At 47.9% G+C, this 22,303-nt stretch overlaps 1 long non-coding RNA gene across 2 annotated transcripts in view; it reads right to left on the bottom strand.

The window, feature by feature from the left end:
- Positions 1–11,080: 11,080 nt before the first annotated feature.
- Positions 11,081–22,303, bottom strand: part of LOC135188616 (uncharacterized) — a 130,961-nt gene continuing 119,738 nt past the window's right edge. The window contains exons 2-3 of one of the 2 annotated variants that reach the window (XR_010307765.1): positions 20,565–20,721; positions 11,081–11,305 (exon numbers count right to left, since the gene is read on the bottom strand). This is a non-coding gene — a long non-coding RNA (uncharacterized LOC135188616). Of the gene's footprint in view, positions 11,306–11,498; positions 11,573–20,564; positions 20,722–22,303 lie in introns of those variants that run through there. The other variant, XR_010307764.1, reaches the window with a different exon arrangement.

Here is a 22,303-nt window from a genome sequence, read left to right as displayed (position 1 = left end):
GCACAGACTACTGTGGAAACATTCATTGGGCAGATGTGCAATAAAAACATCATAAATACATATCATTAATCCAAGGTACCTCAAGAATGTGCTGTAGAGTGCTGGGAATTTGGGGGAAGGTGTAAAGCTCTGGGAAAAAAAACTATTCAATGAATCAACACAGCTGTTTCAATGGAAAATCTGTCCCAACCTGCCTCTCCTTGGTCACACACTGCATGGACCCAGAATACTGCACTGTGCTCTTCATTTGTGCTTCTGCAGCACCAGGGGCCTCAGATGAAGCACTGGTGAAACACAGCTGCTGTAAAAGCAGAGAGGAAGCTGAGCCCACCCTAAAACACTTAGAAGATAGGTCCAACTCCATACTAGTGGTCTGCTCTCAGAGAGCAAACCACAAAGGATGATCAAGTCTCAACAGCTGACTCTCAGCAGTGACACTGCTAAGCCAGAGCCACGTAAGCCCAGCCCTTAAGCTGAGTGGGAAGAAGCAACCTTTAGGTACACACAGTACTAGTATGAGGTTCTCTCATTCCTGTTGGTTCAGTCATCACTGCACAATAGTTCCTCAACACCTGTATTTTTTTCAGCCAGTAGGCTGTACTGGGAACCTTTGGTAGAGTTCAGGTGTGGCCAGCATAGAAATACAAACCCAGTTACTATAGAAATACAAAACCAGTTCCTGGCCAACGGTTCAAAATGTTGAGTTTACACTAACAGAAGTCACTAACTGGGAAATAGGATTATCTATAAGATCCAGCACACCACAGCTCTTCCAGAGACCTTTATTTCATCCCTTTCTGGCCCTTTTCCCAGCACATACATCTCCTGAACAAGACAGTTTCTGTGCAAGCATCTGATGGCCATCTCAGAGCACAGCCCATGCTCTTCCCTTCACTTTGTCTAGCAGTGATGTGTTTTCAATGCTCACACCCTTCAACCAAATGTGAGCCCTTCACAACTAGGCACAGCCAAACTTCTCAAGCTAAGTTGTTCAGATGGATCTGCATTCAACCACAATAACAGAATCACCACCTGCTATTTATGAATGGTGGATGTGTAGCATCAACTAATCCTTCTTCATAGAATCAGTCAGGGTTGGAAGGGACCACAAGGATCATCTGGTTCTAACCCCCCTGCCATGGGCAGGGACACCCTACCCTAGAGCAGGCTGCCCACAGCCTCAGCCAGCCTGGCCTTAAACACCTCCAGCCATGGGGCCTCAACCACCTCCTTGGGCAACCCATTCCAGGCTCTCACCACTCTCATGCTCAACAACTTTCTCCTCACAGCCAGTCTGAAACTCCCCACCTCCAGCTTTGCTCCATTCCCCCCAGTCCTGGCACTCCCTGATAGCCTTAAAAGTCCCTCCCCAGCTTTTTTGTAGCCCCCTTCAGATACTGGAAGGCCACAATAAGGTGACCTGGGAGCCTCCTCTTCTGCAGACTGAACAGCCCCAACTCTTTCAGTCTGTCCTCATAGCAGAGCTGCTCCAGCCCTTCTTGCTTAGTGCCTTACAAATCCCCAGTGCAAAATAACATCAAGCTTCAATTTCTCCCTCTAAAATTCTCTCTGCCTTTTTTTCCCTCCTGTCTCCTCTATCCACACTTTCTCCTTTCCTTCCCTTATTAACAGGAAAGTGTTTCAATAGCTTTCATGTATTGATTAGGCCAGCACTCAAAGAAGGGAGGTGATTGATGAATATACCTGTTTGCTTAAAGTAGTTCTGAGGCAGCAGTGAAATTAGTTGCTGACTTAAGTAACTTAGTCACCAAATTATGCTCATGTAAGTAGCAAACAGACTACTTCTGCTGCACACTCAGAAAGCCAACTTTGGATGCTCAAACAATAACAGCAACAAAAGAAGCAGCAATTCTGCATGTGACTTCTTTAGAGCAACTTGGCCAGAGCAGTGCCAGCCTGGCTGATTCATGCAGGAAAGCCAAAGAGCTAAGGGTTGAAAACCCACTGCTTTTTAGCCAGTGACAAATCATCCCACATCACATTTGTGAAGCTGTTATGGACTGACTGAGGAAATTACACTTTTCCCTTTTCAAGTACACATCAAGGCTGGAAAGAATTACAGTGCTACAGAGTCATAGTGAAACCTGTGCTGAGCACCTTGACACAGTGATAAGACAGAAGCTGCCTTTGAAGGGCTTCAAAAAAACCTCTGCCTTGATTATGCTGGGTGTCTAATGGAGGTACAGCAGAAATGCTTTCATGGCTTGCTAACAGCTTTAGGCAGACAGAAAAAATAAGATGTCTTGAAAGGACAGAAAAGGAGACATGCTGCTTGACTCCATGGGAAGGAAGGCTGGCTCTGGGTTTCCTGAGCTCTCTTCTTTCCTCTAGGGTAATGAGGCTCCTAAGGTGAAATCTTTATTGTCTATTCATGGGATAGGCATGTCTGAGCCTGTTCTGCTGAGTGTATGAGTACACTTCTACATAAAATCAGTCAGAGTTGGAAGGGACCAAAAGGATCATCCAGTTCTAACCCCCTGCCATGCCCAGAGACACCCTACCCTAGGTCAGCCTGGTCACAGCCTCATCCAGCCTGGCCTTAAACACTTCCAGCCAGGGGGCCTCAACCACCTCCCTGGGCAACCCATTCCAGGCTCTCACCACTCTCATGCTCAACAACTTCCTCCTCACAGCCAGGCTGAATCTCCCCACCTCCAGCTTTGCTCCATTCCCCCCATTCCTTTCACTCCCTCTTAGCCTAAAAAGTCCTGCCCCAGATTTTTTGTAGGCCCCCTTCAGACACTGGAAGGCCACAAGAAGGTCACCTGGGAGCCTCCTCTTCTCTAGACTGCACAGCCCCAACTCTTTCAGTCTGTGCTCACAGCAGAGCTGCTGCAGCCCTCTGAGCATCCTCCTGGCCCTGCTCTGGACACGCTCCAGCATCTCCACATCCCTCTTGTAATAGGGGCTCAGGCATAGAATCAACCAGGTTGGAAGAGACCTCCAAGATCATCCAGTCCAACCTAGCACCCAGCCCTAGCCAGTCAACCAGACCATGGCACTAAGTGCCTCAGCCAGGCTTTGCTTCAACACCTCCAGGGACGGTGACTCCACCACCTCCCTGGGCAGCCCATTCCAATGCCAATCACTCTCTCTGCCAACAACTTCCTCCTAACATCCAGCCTAGACCTCCCCCAGCACAACTTGAGACTGCAGAACTGGATGCAGTACTCCAGGTGGGGTCTCACCAGAGTGGAGTAGAGGGGGAGAATCACCTCCCTCGACCTCCTGCCCACACTCCTCCTGCTGCAGCCCAGGCTCTGCTTGGCTTTCTGGGCTGCAGGTGCACACTGCTGGCTCATGCTGAGCTTCTCATCCAGCAGCACTCCCAGGTCCTTCTCCTCAGGACTGCTCTCCAGCCACTCACTGCCCAGCCTGGATTTGTGCTGGGCAGTGACTGGTAGTCCATACATGGCAGCTCTATATTTATACCACCTTTGTACTACTGCAGCACTGAAAGGCCTTTACCCAGTATCAGCCTCCAAGAATACAGACTGGATTTTACTCTCCAACCCACAGAGACCAACAGTGCAAGTGGAAGTTCACCAGGGGCTCAGCTACACACAGCAACCCACTTTTGGTCACTCAGCATGAGCCAGGTGCAGTGGTGCAGCAGCAGTAACCATCTTCCCTGCTCTTCCCCCACACTCACACTTTTCCCCCTCTGTCCTCTGGATTTTATACAGCACATTTACACAAGCAAAAGCCTTAGCACAGATACAATTACACCAGCAAAAAAGCTTTTACTGATGTCCTCTATCCTCCTGAGGGCATTGGATTCAGCTTTATGTCTACTGAGAAGCTTACCAGCATGTTTTAATCCCTCTTATTGGAAAACCTGTTTGTGTCAGTGAGGTACTTTGGCTCACACAGACACACCAACAAAGACTTTCTGGCATAACAAGACACCCAAAGACAAGAACACAGGCCTTGAGCAGACTGAGAAGCACAAGGAAATCCAAATCAGTGTAGTTTTGTCTTGCTTAGTGCTCTCAAAAATAACAAACATGCCAAACTCCCCTGATTTTCATAGAATCAACCATGCTGGAAGAGACCTCCAAGATCATCCAGGCCAACCTAGCACCCAGCCCTGTCCAACTAGACCATGGCACTAAGTGCCCCAGCCAGGCTTTGCTCAAATACCTCCAGGGATGGCAACTCCACCACCTCCTTGGGCAGCCCATGCCAATGCCAATCACTCTCTCTGCCAACAACTTCCTAACAACATCCAGCCTAGACCTCCCCCAGCACAACTTGAGACTGTGTCCCCTTGTTCTGTTGCTGGTTGTCTGGCAGAAGAGACCAACCCCACCTGGCTACAGCCTCCCTTCAGGGAGTTGTAGACAGCAGTGAGGTCCCCCCAAGACTCCTCTTCTCCAGGCTGCACACCCCCAGCTCCCTCAGCCTCTCCTCACAGAGCTGTGCTCCAGGCCCCTCACCAGCTTCATAGCCCTTCTCTGGACACCTTCCAGCACCTCAACATCTCTCTTGAAGGGCTCAGAACTGGACACAGTGCCCCCTCATTTTTGAGCCTCACTGCCAGGCCACTGCCACCACAGAGACAGACATCTGGTGAAAACAAAGGAAGCACTGCAGAGAATTGACTATCCCAGCACAGAGCCAGCAGCTCTGGGCAAGCATTTGAGCTATTGCTTCACCTGTAGAATTGGAAAAATGCTGCCCCAAGAACTTCACTCCTCCTACATACCAAAGTTTCCTTGGAATTAGCTGGCACCAGCCACTCTCTGAGAGGAAACATGATGAGACCAGAGCTGTGACCCAAATAAAAGCAGCTTTTACATTCTGAAAGAGAACATTTGCTATGGGAATACAACAAACTATGATTGCAGCCCACATAATATTTCTCTCATTTTGCAGAACTTGGTGTTTGGTGTCCCTTTCCTCCAGAGCAGCAGCAAGTGATCTGGCACATCCCTGGAGTAAACACTTACAACACCAAGGCAAAGACAAGCTCCCTCTTCTTAAGCAGTCTCTATCTGTCAGCACTGCTAACAGCTCTGCTGTTTACAGAGTGGTGGCAAAGCCTGATTAGGGATGTGCCTTTAGAAGAAAGGATGGGGAGGGAGGGAAGAAGGGAGGGAGGGAAGGAGGGAAGGAGGGAGGGAGGGAGGGAGGGAGGGAGGGAAGGAAGGGAGGGAGGGAAGGGAGGGAGGGAAGGGAGGGAGGGAAGGGAGGGAGGGAGGGAAGGGAAGGAGGGAAGGGAGGGAGGGAAGGGACGGAGGGAAGGGAGGGAAGGGAGGGAAGGGAGGGAGGGAAGGGAGGGAGGGAAGGGAGGGAGGGAAGGGAGGGAGGGAGGGAAGGGAGGGAGGGAAGGGAGGGAGGGAAGGGAGGGAGGGAAGGGAAGGAGGGAAGGGAAGGAGGGAAGGGAAGGAGGGAAGGGAAGGAGGGAAGGGAAGGAGGGAAGGGAGGGAGGGAAGGGAAGGAGGGAAGGGAAGGAGGGAAGGAAGGGAGGGAAGGGAGAGAGGGAAGGAAGGGAGGGAAGGAAGGGAGGGAAGGAAGGGAGGGAAGGAAGGGAGGGAAGGAAGGGAGGGAAGGAAGGGAGGGAAGGAAGGGAGGGAGGGAAGGGAGGGAGGGAAGGGAAGGAGGGAAGGGAAGGAGGGAAGGGAGGGAGGGAAGGGAGGGAGGGAAGGGAGGGAGGGAAGGAAGGGAGGGAGGGAAGGGAGGGAGGGAAGGGAGGGAGGGAAGGGAGGGAGGGAGGGAAGGAAGGGAGGGAGGGAGCAGAAAGGGAGGGAGGAGAAAAGGGAGGAGGGAGGGAGGAGAAAAGGGAGGAGGGAGAGAGAAGAAAAGGAGGAAGGGATATATTTGAGATCAGCTGATTCCCCCCAAGCGTTTGATCCCTCGGATCAAATACAGTGTCTTTCCTCCCACTGTGCTTGTCTGTGTGTGCATCTGTACCACTCTACTGGCAGGTACCAGAGGCCTTAGAATTCCTGATCACAGTCACAGGAGAATGACAGCAGAAAGGAACAAACACTGCCCATTAACAGACAGCCTTCAGTTGTTTTTCCACCACTTTTCTTGCTTTAGGCTGATACTTTGGAGTTCATTCAAACCAGTGAAGTCTCTTATCAGGGACAGCACAGCATAGAACTCGAAATGGAAAGACACAGGCAATCTGAGTTTCCTTGGGAAATAGTAGGAGGCAAACTTTGAAATGCCTTAATTCTAAACTTCTTTCTCTTCCCAATTATCTTTCCCTCAAAGCAAAGTGATGACAGTAAAGTGATCAGAAAAAAGGGGGGGGGGGGGGGGGGGGGGGGGAAAGAGGAGGGGTACAGATGATGATGGGGATGAGGCAGGAGGAGGAGAAGGCAGAAGAGGAGAACTTGGCAAGAAATGATTACTTCCCCAGGGTTTCTATTCTGTTGTTCCACATATGTCATCTTCCTAACCATGGGACAGGAAAATGATCTTCCATAAATCACATTAAGTTTAATCATCCATTAAACTGTAGGTTAATATTTCCTGTCTCACCAAGCAGAATCATCTCAAAAGACAGCCACAGAGCTGTTTTTCTTGAAATAAAGAGATCATCAAAGAAAAGCTGGGAATAAATGAGAGTCTGCACTCCTAAACTTTGAGGACTTAGATTTGCTAATGGTGGGCATGTAATGACAACTGAAACGTCCACAGGAGCACTCAGGGCACTCTTCCTTTCTCACCAATCATACAGGCTCAGCTGCCTGCAGCAAACAGCACAGCTCGTGATGAGAGCAATGCTGCATCTGGGTACTTCACCTCGGTTTGGAGGCCCTTCTCTTGGTTTGTCTGTCAACACTCAAGCTATGCTTGTCTCCTCTGTGCCTGCAGAGCAGTGAAACACAGTCCCCTTGCCACAAGATGTGCAGCTTGTAGATGGAGAGCTGACTAAACCAGTGCTATAGAGCGCTCTTAGCTTGTCACCTAACAGCGCACATCACACCACAGCTCAGCATTTGCCTAATTCAACAGACTATAAGAGACACAGAAATCCAAGCCCATCTCCTTATTTAACAGGCCTTGAGGTGTAAAACCATTGGATCGATTTGCCAAAAGGATCTCATCTTTTAAACTCTCACTTGGAACCCATTTGGGTTTTCAGGTAAGCAAAAAGCTCATCTTTATTCGCAGAGCAATTTGTTTTACAGCTGCCTGTAATCTCCCCACTTCCAGGCTGAAAACCATTTAAAAACAAACGAGCTTCCCTGCAGATAAAATGCAGAATCTCTCTGAGCTTTCAAGATAATAAAGCTAAAAAGCAATGTGAAGTTGAAAAGGGAGATGAAAAAACAAAGAAAAGCAGGCAGTCACATAAAGTTCAGCCTTTCATCTCGAGGCTAGAAGAAATGGGCAGAGAGTAAATTTCCCTCTGCATATGCCATGTTATGAAACTGGGAGGAGAGCAGCAGCAGAGCACAGTGTCTATATCTTGTTAGCACTCTTCCTTTGCTGGTGTGGTTTGGGATGTGTGTCTTTGTGCTCCAGCTGAGCCTAGTGCCATCATGTATTATACACTCACAGCTTCAGACTTTACAGCCTCTCGTAGCTTGAGGTGCTCCAGCTCTGAAACATCCTAAGGCAGGCAGCTTGGCAGCACTTTCAGCAGAGGAGGCTTTTTTAAGGCTGCTACCCCTTAATCATCAATGTGTGACAAAACCTGGCAGTAGCAGGAGGCACATTTCCATATATATAAACTGCTGACGGACTTGGTAGGTGCTTTGGGTTGGACACTTCAATGATATCAGCTATGGGGCAGTTGTAAACCTGCCTCTCTCTTCTCCAAGGCTTTAGTCTTTTAATGAACTGCACCAAAATACTTTGCAGGAACATTCTGCATGCTGTGGCACATATCTCACTGTACTGGGCAGTTAGCAGTATTCTCATGGTACCCCAGGATGGCAGCTCCTCTGTGATGGGCTGCTGAAACAAGCTCTGCTGGTGTCCATAGGACAGCATTCACTCCAACTTCTACATGTGTCCACAACTACCTGAAGGGAGGCTGTAGCCAGGTGGGGTCGGTCTCTTCTGCCAGGCAACCAGCAACAGAACAAGGGGACACAACCTTAAGGTGTGCCAGGGGAGGTCTAGGCTGGATGTTAGGAGGAAGTTGTTGGCAGAGAGAGTGATTGGCATTGGAATGGGCTGCCCAGGGAGGTGGTGGAGTCACCGTCCCTGGAGGTGTTGAAGCAAAGCCTGGCTGAGGCACTTAGTGCCATGGTCTGGTTGACTGGATAGGGCTGGGTGCTAGGTTGGACTGGATGATCTTGGAGGTCTCTTCCAACCTGCTTGATTGTATGATGCAGCCCAATGCACCATTGCAGAGACATGATACATGAAACTGGACATAAAGCTCATCCTGACAAGCAATTGAGGATCTTTACCACTGAACATGGAGCCAGTCTACACAGATGATTAAAGACCACTTTGAGAACACAAAGCAAGTGCACATCTCGTTTGCCTAATGTCAAGCACTAACACAGATCTCAATTCTCCTACTATTTCTTTACTGATTCCTACCAAAGTCTTCCTGTATTCTGTGTGGCAACTGCAATTATAGTCAGAGAATTATTTCACAGAACCATGCAGGTTGGCAAAGCCCCTCAGGATTACCAAATCCAACCTAGAACCTTACTCTACAGGATTCACCTTAAGCCATATCCCTTAAGAACCACATCCAAACAATCCTTACACACATCCAGGGTGGGTGACTCCACCACCTCCCTGGGCAGCTCATTCCAGTCCCTGACCACTCTCTCCATGAAAAACTTTTTCCTAATGTCCAATCTAAACCTCCCCAGTCTCAGCTTGAGGCCATTCCCCCTTGTTCTGTCTCCAACTACCTGTGAGCAGAGCCCAGCAGCAGCCTCTCCACAGTGTCCCTTCAGGTAGCTATAGACAGCAATGAGGTCTCCCTTCAGCCTCCTCTTCCTCAAACTAAACAGACCCAGCTCCCTTTTAATAAGTTTCCCTTTCGACCTGAAAAAGTGCCTGGAGAACAATTATAGTGCCAAAATCCTTGAGCATATTCTCTTTCCTACTTCCACAAAAATTCAACACGCAATTTCATGCTTATTTTGACTCAAGACTCTTCTACCTCTTCTCTGCTCTAAATCTGGTCTGCCACAGATACACTGCAAATGGCCCTCTCCATGGCAGTTCAGCTGCACTGGTCATCGTAGCAAGGAGGGAACAGTTGTGCTGTTGTGCTGGGGGAAGTACAGGCTGGACATTAGGAAGAAGTTCTTCACAGAGAGAGTGATTTCCCATTGGAATGAGCTGCCCAGGGAGGTGGTGGAGGCACCGTCCCTGGGGGTCTTCAAGAAAAGCCTGGATGAGGCACTTAGTGCCATGGTCTAGTTGATTGGTTAGGGCTGGGTGATAGGTTGGACTGGATGATCTTGGAGGTCTCTTCCAACCTGGTTGATTCTATGATTTTCTATGATTCTATGAAACTGAAGAATTTGAGGGCACTCGAGGAGAAAATGCAGTTTTATGCACTTTGAGGTTGCTGTTTCTTAGAGCACAGGTGGTGACACAAATACATGCCAAGCAACTTCTGCGCTCCAGTGGCTTCAGTGGCACATGTTACAAAGGTGTAACCCACCAAGGGCAGGCAACCCGTGTGGCAGCTCCACGTTTAACTGCTGAAACACAGGCTGTGGGGTTTGTTTTGTAGGGTGAAGTGAAAACAAAAAGTTTGACCTTCAACTTTACAGCCCCTTCTGCATCTCCCATAATCCTGAGGCTGAAAAACATCCTCCCTCTCCTCAAAAGAAGGAAGGAGATTGGTATCTAGCAAAGAGACAGATCAAAAGAATCCCCTTTTGTAGAGAAATGATTCTCAACGTGTGACTGAGGGGGAGACGTCTTGTTTGCAACATCACAGCCACAACAAAGCTCCACTGGAAAGATCCCATTAGTTTCATCTCACAGCAGAAGCTCAAAGCCACCCTAAGGGCACAACAGCCCCCACAAAGAAACATTCCTTCACCAGATCCAGGCATCCTTTTTCTTTCTCCAATCTGCAAGGTTCTTCCATTGTCAAGAAAGATTTCCAAAATTAACTTCTATTTCTCCACTTTTAACTGCATGCATTGAAAATAAAAAGCAGAAGGGAATTATCCTCAGTTCATAGGCTCACAGGGTGTCAGGGCCTTTTTTCCCCCCCCCCCTCCAAAAGCAGACATAGCTTGTTACCCAATATGCATCATGGCTTCTGATGGTTAAACCTTTTTGGTATGTGTGCTAAGGATCTCTTGTGATGGTTAAATCTTAGAATCATAGAATCAACCAGGTTGGAAGAGACCTCCAAGATCATCCAGTCCAACCTAGCACCCAGCCCCATCCAATCAACCAGACCATGGCACTAAGTGCCTCATCCAGGCTTTTCTTGAAGACCCCCAGGGACGGTGCCTCCACCACCTCCCTGGGCAACCCATTCCAATGGGAAATCACTCTCTCTGTGAAGAACTTCTTCCTAATATCCAGCCTATACCTACCCTGGCACACTGGGTGAAAACTGAGGCATAGGAAGCTTCCTGGAAACATCAGGAGGGATTTTTAGCCTGTGAAGGTGACAGAACCCTGGAACAGGCTGCCCAGGGGGGGTTGTGGATGCTCTCTCTCTCTCTGGAGATACTCAAAACTTGCCTGGACGTGTTCCTGTGTGATCTGGCCTAGGTGATCCTGCTCTGGCAGGGAGGTTGGACTGGATGAGCTTTCCAGGTCCTTTCCAGTCCCTGACACTGTGTGATTCTCAGAGATCTGATGAATACAACTATTTCCATCAGATCAGCCAACGAGCCATCCCAGCATGCTAGCACTCACTTCTCTGATCTGTCTCTAAAAAACCCTAACAAGCAGCAAACAACCCACCCAGGAGAATTCCCAGCCCAGAACCAAATGCCTAGTGGGACAGAGAAGGCAGAGGAAGCTGTATAATAAAGCACTGCCACATATTTGAGAGGGGAGAACTGCAGAATTCACCATCTGCAACCACTTTCAGGAGCGAGAGAGGCAGAACCTCCACCTTATCAGCACAAGTCAGAAAGCAGCCAGTCCAAGGAAGCTCTTTGCATTGTTTTTCTGCTACTCCCAGAGAATAAAGTGAACCTAATCAACAAGGCATGAAATTGAGATCACACACAAGACATGCTAGGAAAGGTCAAATTTCTCTAAGCTTTCCAGCAAAGTCTTACACCAGTTCTGAGCAAGATAGCAAATCACACACTGAGTTAAAGACATTCAATGCCTTCAGCTGCTGGTTTCCATTTTCAACTTGGATCTGCAAAACAAAACCCCCCAACAGCCTGATGCTATGCTTACTGGAACCCAGCATTATCTAATCAAACTGTAAAATATTCAGTAGTTTAAAATTCAGTTATGTCAGCTGGAGTCTAATTTATCTCTCCTCTGTGGATTCCAAGTGTCTTTTCAAAGCTTTTTGGCATTGAAAAGCAGAGCCCCACAAGAAAAGAACCAAAAAAAGGCAGACTTCATAGTAGGTCTTCTACATTTTCCATACAGCTTTGTGCCAGTAAGTGAGATTTTCCTGATGAAAAGAATAAAAGCTGAGTGTTAAGGTCATTTCCTCTAACACAAACAGCATCTCACACCAAAAGCTTCTTGAGATTATCAGTAAGAAAAAAGATATTATGAACTAATCCATATATGTAAGTTGCAGCACAAGAGGTTCTGCCTCAACACAAGGGGGAACTCCTTTACTGTAAGGGTCACAGAGCACTGGAATAGGCTTCCTAGGGGGGTTGTGGGGTCTCCTTCTCTGGAGCCTTTCAAGGCCTGCCTGGATGCGTTCCTCTGATCTGTGTTAGATAGCATTGTCCTGCTCTGGCAGGGGGCTTGGACTTGATGATCTCCTTGGGTCCCTTCCAAGCTCTGACATCCTGTGATCTGTGATCCTGTGAGCTGTAATTCATCTTCATGAATGAACATCATGTAGATCACATAGGCAGGAATAAAAGTTTTCATCCTCTAACTAGCAGAGATTTGTGCTTGCCTCTGCTTCTTTTGGAGGGAAAATAGCCCCAACCAACTGTGCTAGTCTGAGCCTAGCTGGGATATTTTAGTGAGAAGAATTAGATGATAGGCGGTGAAAAGGAAACAGTGGTCTGGTTGGTTGGATAGGGTTGGGTGATAGGTTGGACTGGATGACCTTGGAGATCTCATCCAACCTGGTTGATTCTATGATTCTATGTCACTGCTGACTGCAAAGGGGTGGACTAGATGACCTTTGGGGATATCTTCCAACCTAAGCCATTCTATGACATTTCAGACAACATAAGGTGCTTTGCCTCCTCTTATCTAAACATCACATTTGCCTCTTCAAACTCTGTTCAAGCAGCCTCAAGGAATTTATGGCCACTAAGAGCAAAGTTCAAGCAAAAATCACAGCTCCATTGTTTGAGGCATTTTGATACAGTATTAGCATCTCTTTTTAGCATGTACTATTTATCTAGAGCCTTTTGCACACTTTCAAGCCTAGAGAAGACCCTGGCTGTAAAACATTATTTGAACTCTTGCCCCCATTATGCTACCCCATTAGGAAGAAGTTCTTTACCATGAAGGTGGTGAAACACTGGAATGGGTTACCCAGGGAGGTTGTGGATGCTTTCTTCCTGGAGGTGTTCAAAGCCAGGTTGGATGAGGCCTTGAGCAACCTGTTCCAGTGGGAGGTGGGGGGTTGGAACTGGATGATCTTTGAGATCCCTTCCAATCTAAACCATTCTATGATTCTATGATTAATTCAGCTGGACTAGAAATTGCCCTTTAGCTTTTAGGGTTACCCACTCTGACCTCCTGTACAGCCCTAATATCACAGTATCATCAGGGTTGGAAAAGACCTCACAGATCATCAAGTCCAACCCTTTACCACAGAGCTCAAGGCTAGACCAAGGCACCACACAAACAAAAGAGTTTTTACAAGTAATTCATGCTCCCCACACCACTGATTGAATTACCAGCCTTAGCTACTCAGTATCTAGGGTGCCCTTTATGAATATGAAAAGACTTCAAAGCCCTAAGGAAAACAATTTGTATTGTCTTTTCAAATTCCCTGCCTCCCACCATGGGCTAACAATGTTCATAACAGCACTGAGTGCAAACACCTTTGAAATTAGGAAGTGGTAAATCAGGGTGTGGGTTTTTTTCCTATCATAGAATCAACCAGGTTGAAAGATACAGAATCACAGAAACATCCAGGTTGGAAAAGACTCTCAGGGTCACCAAGTCCAATCTTGATCTTTGGAGGTCCCTTCCAGCCCCTGCCATTCTATGAACACCCTGGAAATACTCAAGGATCAGATTGGATGAGGCTTTTAAGTGACCTGTTCCAGTGAGAGGTGTCCCTGCCTATGGCAGGGGGTTGGAACTAGCTGAGCTTTGAGGTCCCTTCCAGCCCCCACCATTCTATGAACACCTCCAAGATCATCCAGCCCAACCTAGCACCCAGCCCTATCCACCCAACCAGACCATGGCACTAAGTGCCTCATCCAGGCTTTGCTTGAACACCTCCAGGCATGGTGACTCCACCACCTCCCTGGGCAGCCCATTCCAATGCCAATCACTCTCTCTGCCAACAGCTTCCTCCTAACATCCAGCCTATACTGTCCCCCAACACATGGAAGGCATCTTTCCAATTCCATACAAACCTATCCTGAAAATAACTTCATGGCCATTTTGTTGTGGGCTTTTTATTGCTGCTCTGCTCAGAAATGTGAATCATTTATCATTTCCATCAAAGTTAAGTACCAGTCAATGTTTTTGTTTCCCCTAGAATGGACTGTACTACAGCACCTTGTATCCTATTACCCATACTGTGTTTCCTCTCCCTCTTTTGACTGCTGTTGATTAGTTCAAAGAGCAGGCAGCAGAAGTAAAAGCTGTTGTAGTAAGATAGTGAAGTCAAGTTTCTTCAGTCGTGAAATGTAACAGATGCTCCAAAGATGTGGCATAAACTCAATAATGCACAGCACCCTGCTCATCTAGATTTACTATGATGAGCAGAAGAAATTGTTCAGCCTGCAGAAGAGTAGGCTCAGGAGTGGTCTCACTGCTGCCTACAAGTACCTGAAGAGAGGCTGTAGCCAGGTGGGGTTGGTCTCTTCTCACAGGCAACCAGCAACAGAACAAGGGGACACAGTCTCAAGTTGTGCCAGGAGAGATCTAGGCTGAATGTTTAGGAGGAAGTTGTTGCCAGAGAGAGTGATTGGCATTGGAATGGGCTGTCCTGGGAGGTGGTGGAGTCACCATCCGTGGAGGTGTTGAAGCAAAGCCTGGATGAGGCACTTAGTGCCATGGTCTAGTTAGAATCACAGAATCAACCAGGTTGGAAGAGACCTCCACGATCATCCAGCCCAACCTAGCACCCAGGCCTATCCAATCAACTAGACCATGGCACTAAGTGCCTCATCCAGTCAAGGGGCAGTGGGTGGAAGCTGAGGCATAGGAAGTTCCACGTAAACATGAAGAGGAATTTTTTTCCCTGTGAGAGTGACAGAACACTGGAAGAGGCTGCCCTGGGGGGTTGTGGAGTCTCTCTCTCTCTGGAGATATTCAAATTGATTGGACAGGGCTGGGTGGTAGGTTGGACTGGATGAGCTTTCAGGTCTCTTCCAACCTGCTTGATTCTCTGAAATTACAACTTAAGGTAAACAAAATAACTTGCTACAATCTACACCACCTTGTAAGGACGCAGATGCTGCCATTTTTCTGCAGTCACTTCTCATGAACAAATATTACATATTACTGGGGGGGGGGGGGGGGAAGTGAAGAACTCAACCCTAAACAACACTTGTGTTCAAGGGAATTGAGTAGGTGAGCATTCAGCTCAGCCGTTCACGTGTCTGTAGCACTACCAAGAACGTGAATCTCCCACCCAGAACAGTAAAGGCTGAGAAGCTAAGAACAAGATACTTGGGAAGAGAGGCAGAGACTACATCTGAAGCTTTTGTTCTTAAAAGAGAACAGAGTTAATTGCTTCATAATGGAAAATGTATTGAAGTATGAAACCAATCTGCAATTCAGGGAGCTGCTGTGTGTCCATGAGCTAAGAGTTCATTACCAGGGCTTTATTTGCGTACTTGAGCAGCGCTGCACTACATTTCTGCTAGCATTCAGCTCTTTGCATCACACCTCCCTGGATTTTAACAACTTCCAGCTCTCTTCTTCTCTTAGGAGGAGAGCCTGAGCATGCAAGGGCTCTGCTGCTTGGAAGAGGAGACTGAGAGGTGACCTCATCAATGTTTATGGTGAGTGCCAAGAGCCTGGAGCCAGGCTCTGCTGGGTGATGCCCGATGACAGGACAAGGGGCAATGGGAGGAAGCTGAGGCACAGGAAGTTCTGTGCCAACATGAAGAGGAATTTTTTTTCCCTGTGAGGGTGACAGAACACTGAAACAGGCTGCCCTGGGGAGTCTCCCTCTGGAGATATTCAAAACACCCCTGGATGCCCTGTTGAGGCTATGGTCTGGTGATGAAGGATGCTGGGATGAAGGTTGGACTGGCTGATCCTTGTGGTCCCTTCCAACCCTGACTGATTCTATGATTCTATGACCCGTGACTGAAAAAACAAAACCCATTCTTGCACTCCTTTCTGCAGGTGCCCTTGTTTTGCCCCTCAAGAAACACAGAGCAATTACATGCCACAGCCTGGGATTTGCCAAATACCTCCATCAAGGTCTCAGTTTTCCCCCTCTTGCTGCAGCTCCTCACCCACAAGCTCCATTTGTATCGGGCTTGGACACCTCTGGCATTCATCATAGTGAAATAAGCTGCTCATATCCACAGTAAGGTCAAAGCACTGAGCAATGGCCCTTGTAGGCAGTTTACACTATCATTACTGTATTTTATATCACAGGATTAGGCACTTTAGAAGTGATTCCCAATGTAGAATGTCCGCATCCAAAGAGTAAGTTGATCTCAGCCCTTCCTTACTGAATAGCTGTCCAGTAAATATCCTTAGTGGCTCTGTCCATAAGCAAGTTCAGTTCATTCAAAATTCATCACTATGGACAAATGGTTTAAAATGCTCCTCCCCACAGTTTGTTTCCTGAAGCCTACCTCGAGTGCATTCACCTTGGCTGCTTCAGAAGCAGGCTGGAGAGGTGGGCACAAGCCAAACTCATGGGGTTCAACAAGACCAAATGCAAGGTCCTGCAGCTGGGTCAAGGCAAACACAAATACAGGCTGGGGAGTGCCAGGCTGGAGAGCAACCCTGAGGAGAGGGACTTGGGGGTGCTGGTGGACGAGAAGCTCAACAGGAGCCAGCAGTGTGCACATGCAGCCCAGAAAAGCAACCAGAGCCTGGGCTGCAGCAGAAGTGTGGGCAGCAGGGCCAGGGAGGTGATTCTCCCACTCTACTGCGCTCTGCTGAGACCCCACCTGGAGTACTGCATCCAGTTCTGGACCCTCCATTACAAGACAGATGTGGAGATGCTGGAGCATGTCCAGAGCAGAGCCATGAGGATGCTCAGAGGGCTGCAGCAGCTCTGCTGTGAGCACAGACTGAAAGAGTTGGGGCTGTTGAGTCTGCAGAAGAGGAGGCTCCCAGGTGACCTTACTGTGGCTTTTCATTGTCTGAAGGAGGCCTCAAAAAAGTTGGGGAGGGACTTTTTAGGCTCTCAGGGAGTGACAGGACTGGGGGGAATGGAGCAAAGCTGGAGGTGGGGAGATTCAGCCTGGCTGTGAGGAGGAAGTTGTTGAGCATGAGAGTGGTGAGAGCCTGGAATGGGTTGCCCAGGGAAGTGGTTGAGGCTCCGTGCCTGGAGGTGTTTAAAGCCAGGCTGGATGAGGCTGTGACCAGGCTGACCTAGGGTAGGGTGTCCCTGGGCATGGCAGAGGGTTGGAACTAGATGATCCTTGTGGTCCCTTCCAACCCTGACTGATTCTATGATGCTATGAAACACAAACCTAAAGACAACATAAGACTTGCATAAAGGCAACATAAGACTTGCAAACCTAACACATTACTTATCAGAGAGACCTGCAATGATTTCCATACTTCCCTGAAATAAATGTACCATGGAGTGTTGAGGTAGTTTAAATAATGTTGCTTTTGATTCGACCTGCTGGCTGCACATCACTTCAGCTGCTAATAAACCTTCACACCACACCTCAACTCCAATAACAAAATTCATTTTGACATTGAGCAAGCATTCTTACAGCAGAGCTTGTGTTGGCCTTCAGAACCTCAAACACTGGGAAACTCTACTCAGCTAATGGAAAACGTCCAGCCTGCCAGGGAGAAAATGGGAGCTAATTTATATGTAAACCCACCTAACTCAGCATTTCATTTCTTCAGGCCTGCCTCATGCAGTTAGCCCAAAAAAAAGGGGGAAACACAAAAACCTTCCTTTAGCACAAAATGAGCTGTTGAGCATCCTGCTCCTTCACCCTGCAACTGATCTGAGCTTTCTCATTCAACCACACAGAAAATGGCAGGGCCATATCTGAACATGAGCCAGCAGTGAGCACAGGTGGCCAAGAGAGCCAGTGGCATCCTGGGCTGGATCAGAAGCAGTGTGGCCAGTAGGACAAGGGAGGTTATTCTGCCCCTGTACCCAGCACTGGTCAGGCCACACCTTGAGTGCTGTGTCCAGTTCTGGGCTCCTCAATTCAAGAGAGATATTGAGGTGTTGGAACACACCCAGAGAAGGGCAACAAAGGTGGTGAGGGGCCTGAAACACAAACCCTATGAGAAGAGGCTGAGTGGGCTGGGAGTGTGCAGCCTGGAGAAGAGGAGTCTTGGGGGGACCTCACTGCTGTCTACAACTCCCTGAAGGGAGGCTGTAGCCAGGTGGGGTTGGTCTCTTCTGCCAGACAACCAGCAACAGAAGAAGGGGACACAGTCTCAAGCTGTGCTGGGGGAGGTCTAGGCTGGATGTTAAGAGGAAGTTGTTGGCAGAGAGAGTGATTGGCATTGGAATGGGCTGCCCAGGGAGGTGGTGGAGTTACCATGCCAGGAGGTGTGCAAGAAAAGCCTGGCTGAGGCACTTAGTGCCATGGTCTGGTTGACTGGCTAGGGCTGGGTGCTAGGTTGGACTGGATGATCTTGGAGGTCTCTTCCAACCTGCTTAATTCTATGATTCTATAAGCTGATATTAGCATTGTGTGAACAACTGCTCTGCATCTGTGGGGTGTCTGAAAAGCAGAGTGAAAAACCATTCCATGTGGATCCCAAGGCAAATGTGTTGAGAGTTGGGTTTATTTTTCCTCCCTCCACATAGATCTTGAATTAATTCAAATTCATACACACTGCTTTTGATTAAAATTATTTGTCTTCATTTAAGGCTGTTGTTTGGAACACTTCAAAACTAATCCACTTAGATTATTTGAGGAGAAAAAAAATATTGAAAGCTGAACTACAATTTAAATATTACCTTAAAAATAGCAGGGGTATAGGTGGGGATGTGCACATTCTCTCCAGAAAGTTTTATCCTGTGTTATTTTTATCCCCTTTACTCTTAGGACTATAACTGTCCCTCAGAAAAATTAATTAAGCCCAAACAATACAAAACAAAACCCTGTGTCATGTTCAGGGAACCTGCTGGGACCTATCTGAGCTGCTGCAGGATAATTTAATGAGTACTCATTAAATTAACATCTACCCCCACAGCAAATTCAGCTGTGAAAGATAGAAGCAGAAGAGCTTTAAATGGCTCTTCCTGCTCTCAGGGCTCCCACTGTCTCATTTGGTTCAGGCAGCTTGAATTCTGTGCCTCCACACTCCTGGGAAGCTCGGGCTGGCTGCAGAATAGGATCACAAGGCTTCATTTTGGCTGCAAATTTCCAAGATTAGGAGGAAAAGAAGTATTATTGGCCCGAAGCACAGCTGCCTCTGGAATCAGACACTTCCCCAAAGGAAAGGTGCACAGAGCTGCATGCAGGCTCTGCAGGGCATCAGGTTATCTGCCCTCCCTCCAAGTCTGGGGGTGGAACTCCTTCAGCAGCCACCCTTGGGGTATACCTTCAGGCAGCACCTGAAGGCAGAATGCTGCCTAACCCACTCCTAAGCTTTCACCCCTCCTTTTTAACCCTTGACTGCCTCAAATGAAAGATGACTGTGAGAATCTAGTGGGAAGACTGCTTGTCTGCTTGCAAGAGCCCTTGCCTGTCAGTGAATCATAGATTGTAATAGGGGCTCAGGCATAGAAATCAGGTTGGTCAGGCATAGAATCAACCAGGTTGGAAGAGACCTCCAAGATCATCCAGGCCAACCTAGCACCCAGCCCTACCCAGTCATCTAGACCATGGCACTAAGTGCCTCAGCCAGGCTTTGCTTGAGCACCTCCAGGGACACTGCTGCCTCAGGCTCAGCTACTATCTACCAGTACCCCCAGGCCCCTTTCTTGCTGGCTGCTCTCCAGCCACTCTGTCCCCAGCCTGTAGCCCTTATGGCTTACACCTTGCAAAGCAAGGATAGAGTCAGAGAGATGCAACTGGGAAAGAGTTGTAAAATAAATAAAGGGAAAGAAAAAAGAAGAACTAAAAAGGTTTACCTCTACAAGGTAAACCTACAAGGTGATTTAGATGTGCTACTTGAGTACTATGGAGACCAATATGAATGTATCATTGTTTTATAGCTAAGCTTAGATGAACATAAAGAAAACTCAGTTAGGTTTGGAGCTGACTCATGCACCCTGGGTAAATGCAGACTGCTTTGAGCTCAGAAGAGGTTTGTTTTTATGAGCTGGTTGGCTAAAACACTCGGTTCAAACGACATCTAAACCTACTTGGTACTTCAGAAAGGCAAACCACTTGTTACATTTTCAATTCTAAGGTGTTACCATGTGTTGAGAATCACCCAACTATCACACAGTACTAGCTCAGTGTGTAAGGAAAATAAGAGTGTATTAAGATAAGGGTGTATAAGATATTAGTGACACTGACTCTGACAAACCCAATCCCTAACAGCTCACCTAGGCTACAGCAGACTCCAGAATCAGCTAAAGCAGCACCAAAAGCAAAGTTTATCCACATTCACACAATGCTTCTGAGTCATATTGAATGGTCTGAAGAAATTGCATGCCTCTCATGGATGCCCCTTACCCATGACCAATAAAAAGTGACTGGCAGAAGACTTCCAAGAACGTCATAAAGGTTCTTGGAGACTTTGATTCCAGCACAAAGCCTCCTCACTCTTCCTAAACTGCCTCCCAGTTCCTAAATCTGGAGATTACTGCTGCCAGTAGAGGCAGCTCTGCTAAGGTCAAGGAACACTTTGCTAAGTGCTGTACAAGCAGAGAAACCAAGTCTCTTAAGGCATTTACAGCTTATATGGGAAAAAATCCTGCTGAAAAACCTTGTTCAATCTTTCTTTGTATCCTAAAACAAATCAAGGGACTGCCCCATTGGGCTGGCAAGGAGCTAGGACCTCATCTTTGGGTCTAGTTGCCAGATTCCTACATCCAAAGTGCGACTGCTCCAAACTGTGGGACAGCTTTGCAGCAGCATACTGCTGTCAGCCTCAGAGGCAGACCCTGCCAGGTAAAAAGCAGCCCTTCAGAGAAATGTTCACCGGGCACTTACCAGCCTTTTACCACCGAACTTCTCTGAGGGACAGGATTTGCAGCCCTTCCTTCAATCCATTTTCAGAGGCTGTGCTGGAATCATTCGGGAAATAACGCCCAGGGCAGTCTTGGTAAGAACAAACAGATCTTCTAAGCACAACTGGGACACAGCAAACCTGCACAGGGAAATCAAGAAACAAAACTCTGCAGTGAAATTGGATAGAAATAGATTATCAAAGTCTTGACAGCACTTTAGTCCTTCTGCAAGCAGCAGTAAAAGCAGTGACTTCCCAAATGATTCCCTTAAAGAACAGAGACAAAGGTGTTTCTAATGCTAGAATGAAAATTTTCACAGTATCACAGTATCATCAGGGTTGGAAGAGACCTCACAGATCATCAAGTCCAACCCTTTACCACAGAGCTCAAGGCCAGACCATGGCACCAAGTGCCACGTCCAGTCCTGCCTTGAACAGCCCCAGGGACGGCGACTCCACCACCTCCCCGGGCAGCCCATTCCAGTGTCCAATGACTCTCTCAGGGAAGAACTTTCTCCTCACCTCCAGCCTAAATCTCCCCTGGCATAGCTTGAGGCTGTGTCCTCTTGTTCTGGTGCTGGCCACCTGAGAGAAGAGAGCAACCTCCTCCTGGCCACAACCACCCCTCAGGTAGTTGTAGACAGCAATAAGGTCACCCCTGAGCCTCCTCTTCTCCAGGCTAACCAATCCCAGCTCCCTCAGCCTCTCCTCGTAGGGCTGTGCTCAAGGCCTCTCCCCAGCCTCGTCGCCCTTCTCTGGACACGCTCAAGCATCTCAATGTCCCTCCTAAACTGGGGGGCCCAGAACTGAACACAGCACTCAAGGTGAGGTCTAACCAGTGCAGAGTACAGGGGCAGAATGACCTCCCTGCTCCTGCTGACCACACCATTCCTGATGCAGGCCAGGATGCCACTGGCTCTCTTGGCCACCTGGGCACACTGCTGGCTCATGTTCAGGCGGGAATCTTGAACCAGGGTAGTAACTGAGCTCATGTAATAGCTGGAATTTTGAGGTAGAAAGGTTTGGGTTTTTTTTTACTTTGTGCAAAGAAAGGTTGTATACAAGAGGCAAGAGAAGTCTTCACTCCCCATAGAATCTGTTGGTTTATTTTGTTCTAATGGACAAGCAGCAACGGGTGTAAGTTGCAGCACAGGAGGTTCCACCTCAACACAAGGGGGAACTTCTTGACTGTAAGCAACACAGAGCACTGGAGCAGGCTCCCCAGAGAGGTTGTGGAGTCTCCTTCTCTGGAGACTTTCAAGGCCCCTCTGGATGCATTCCTCTGTGAACTGAGCTAGATTGTATGGTCCTGCTCTGGCAGGGAGGTTGGACTCGATCTCTTTGGGTCCCTTCCAACCCCTGACATCCTGAGAGCCTGTGATGTCATATTTGTCCCTGGGTCATTTTTCACACAAGGACCCTTAGGGTAGTAGGTGAGGTAGAACAGTTCTGCATGGACAATCTGCTCAAAGGAAAAGAGAAGAGGAGGAAACTATCAGAATGTGCAAGGGGATTTGTCATTTTGGAGATCATTGTGGCAGAGACTTCTAGTGGTTAAATATTTTCCTTCTGGAGTTTTCTGTTTCCTTCCTGGCTTTTATTTCACTGTGTTTTAGGAACTGAACACACACTTACTGCCTCTGCCTGCTCTTCCCTCAATCTGTAGCCCATCTCTTTCTTTGACTGCAACTGAACTGCAATAATGAAAGTTCCTTTTGTTCTT

The sequence above is a fragment of the Pogoniulus pusillus genome, chromosome 30, assembly GCF_015220805.1.
Source record: "Pogoniulus pusillus isolate bPogPus1 chromosome 30, bPogPus1.pri, whole genome shotgun sequence".
NCBI classification, from domain to species: domain Eukaryota; kingdom Metazoa; phylum Chordata; class Aves; order Piciformes; family Lybiidae; genus Pogoniulus; species Pogoniulus pusillus.
Note: the sequence above shows the minus strand (reverse complement) of the source record. Positions and strands in the feature narration are given on the sequence as shown.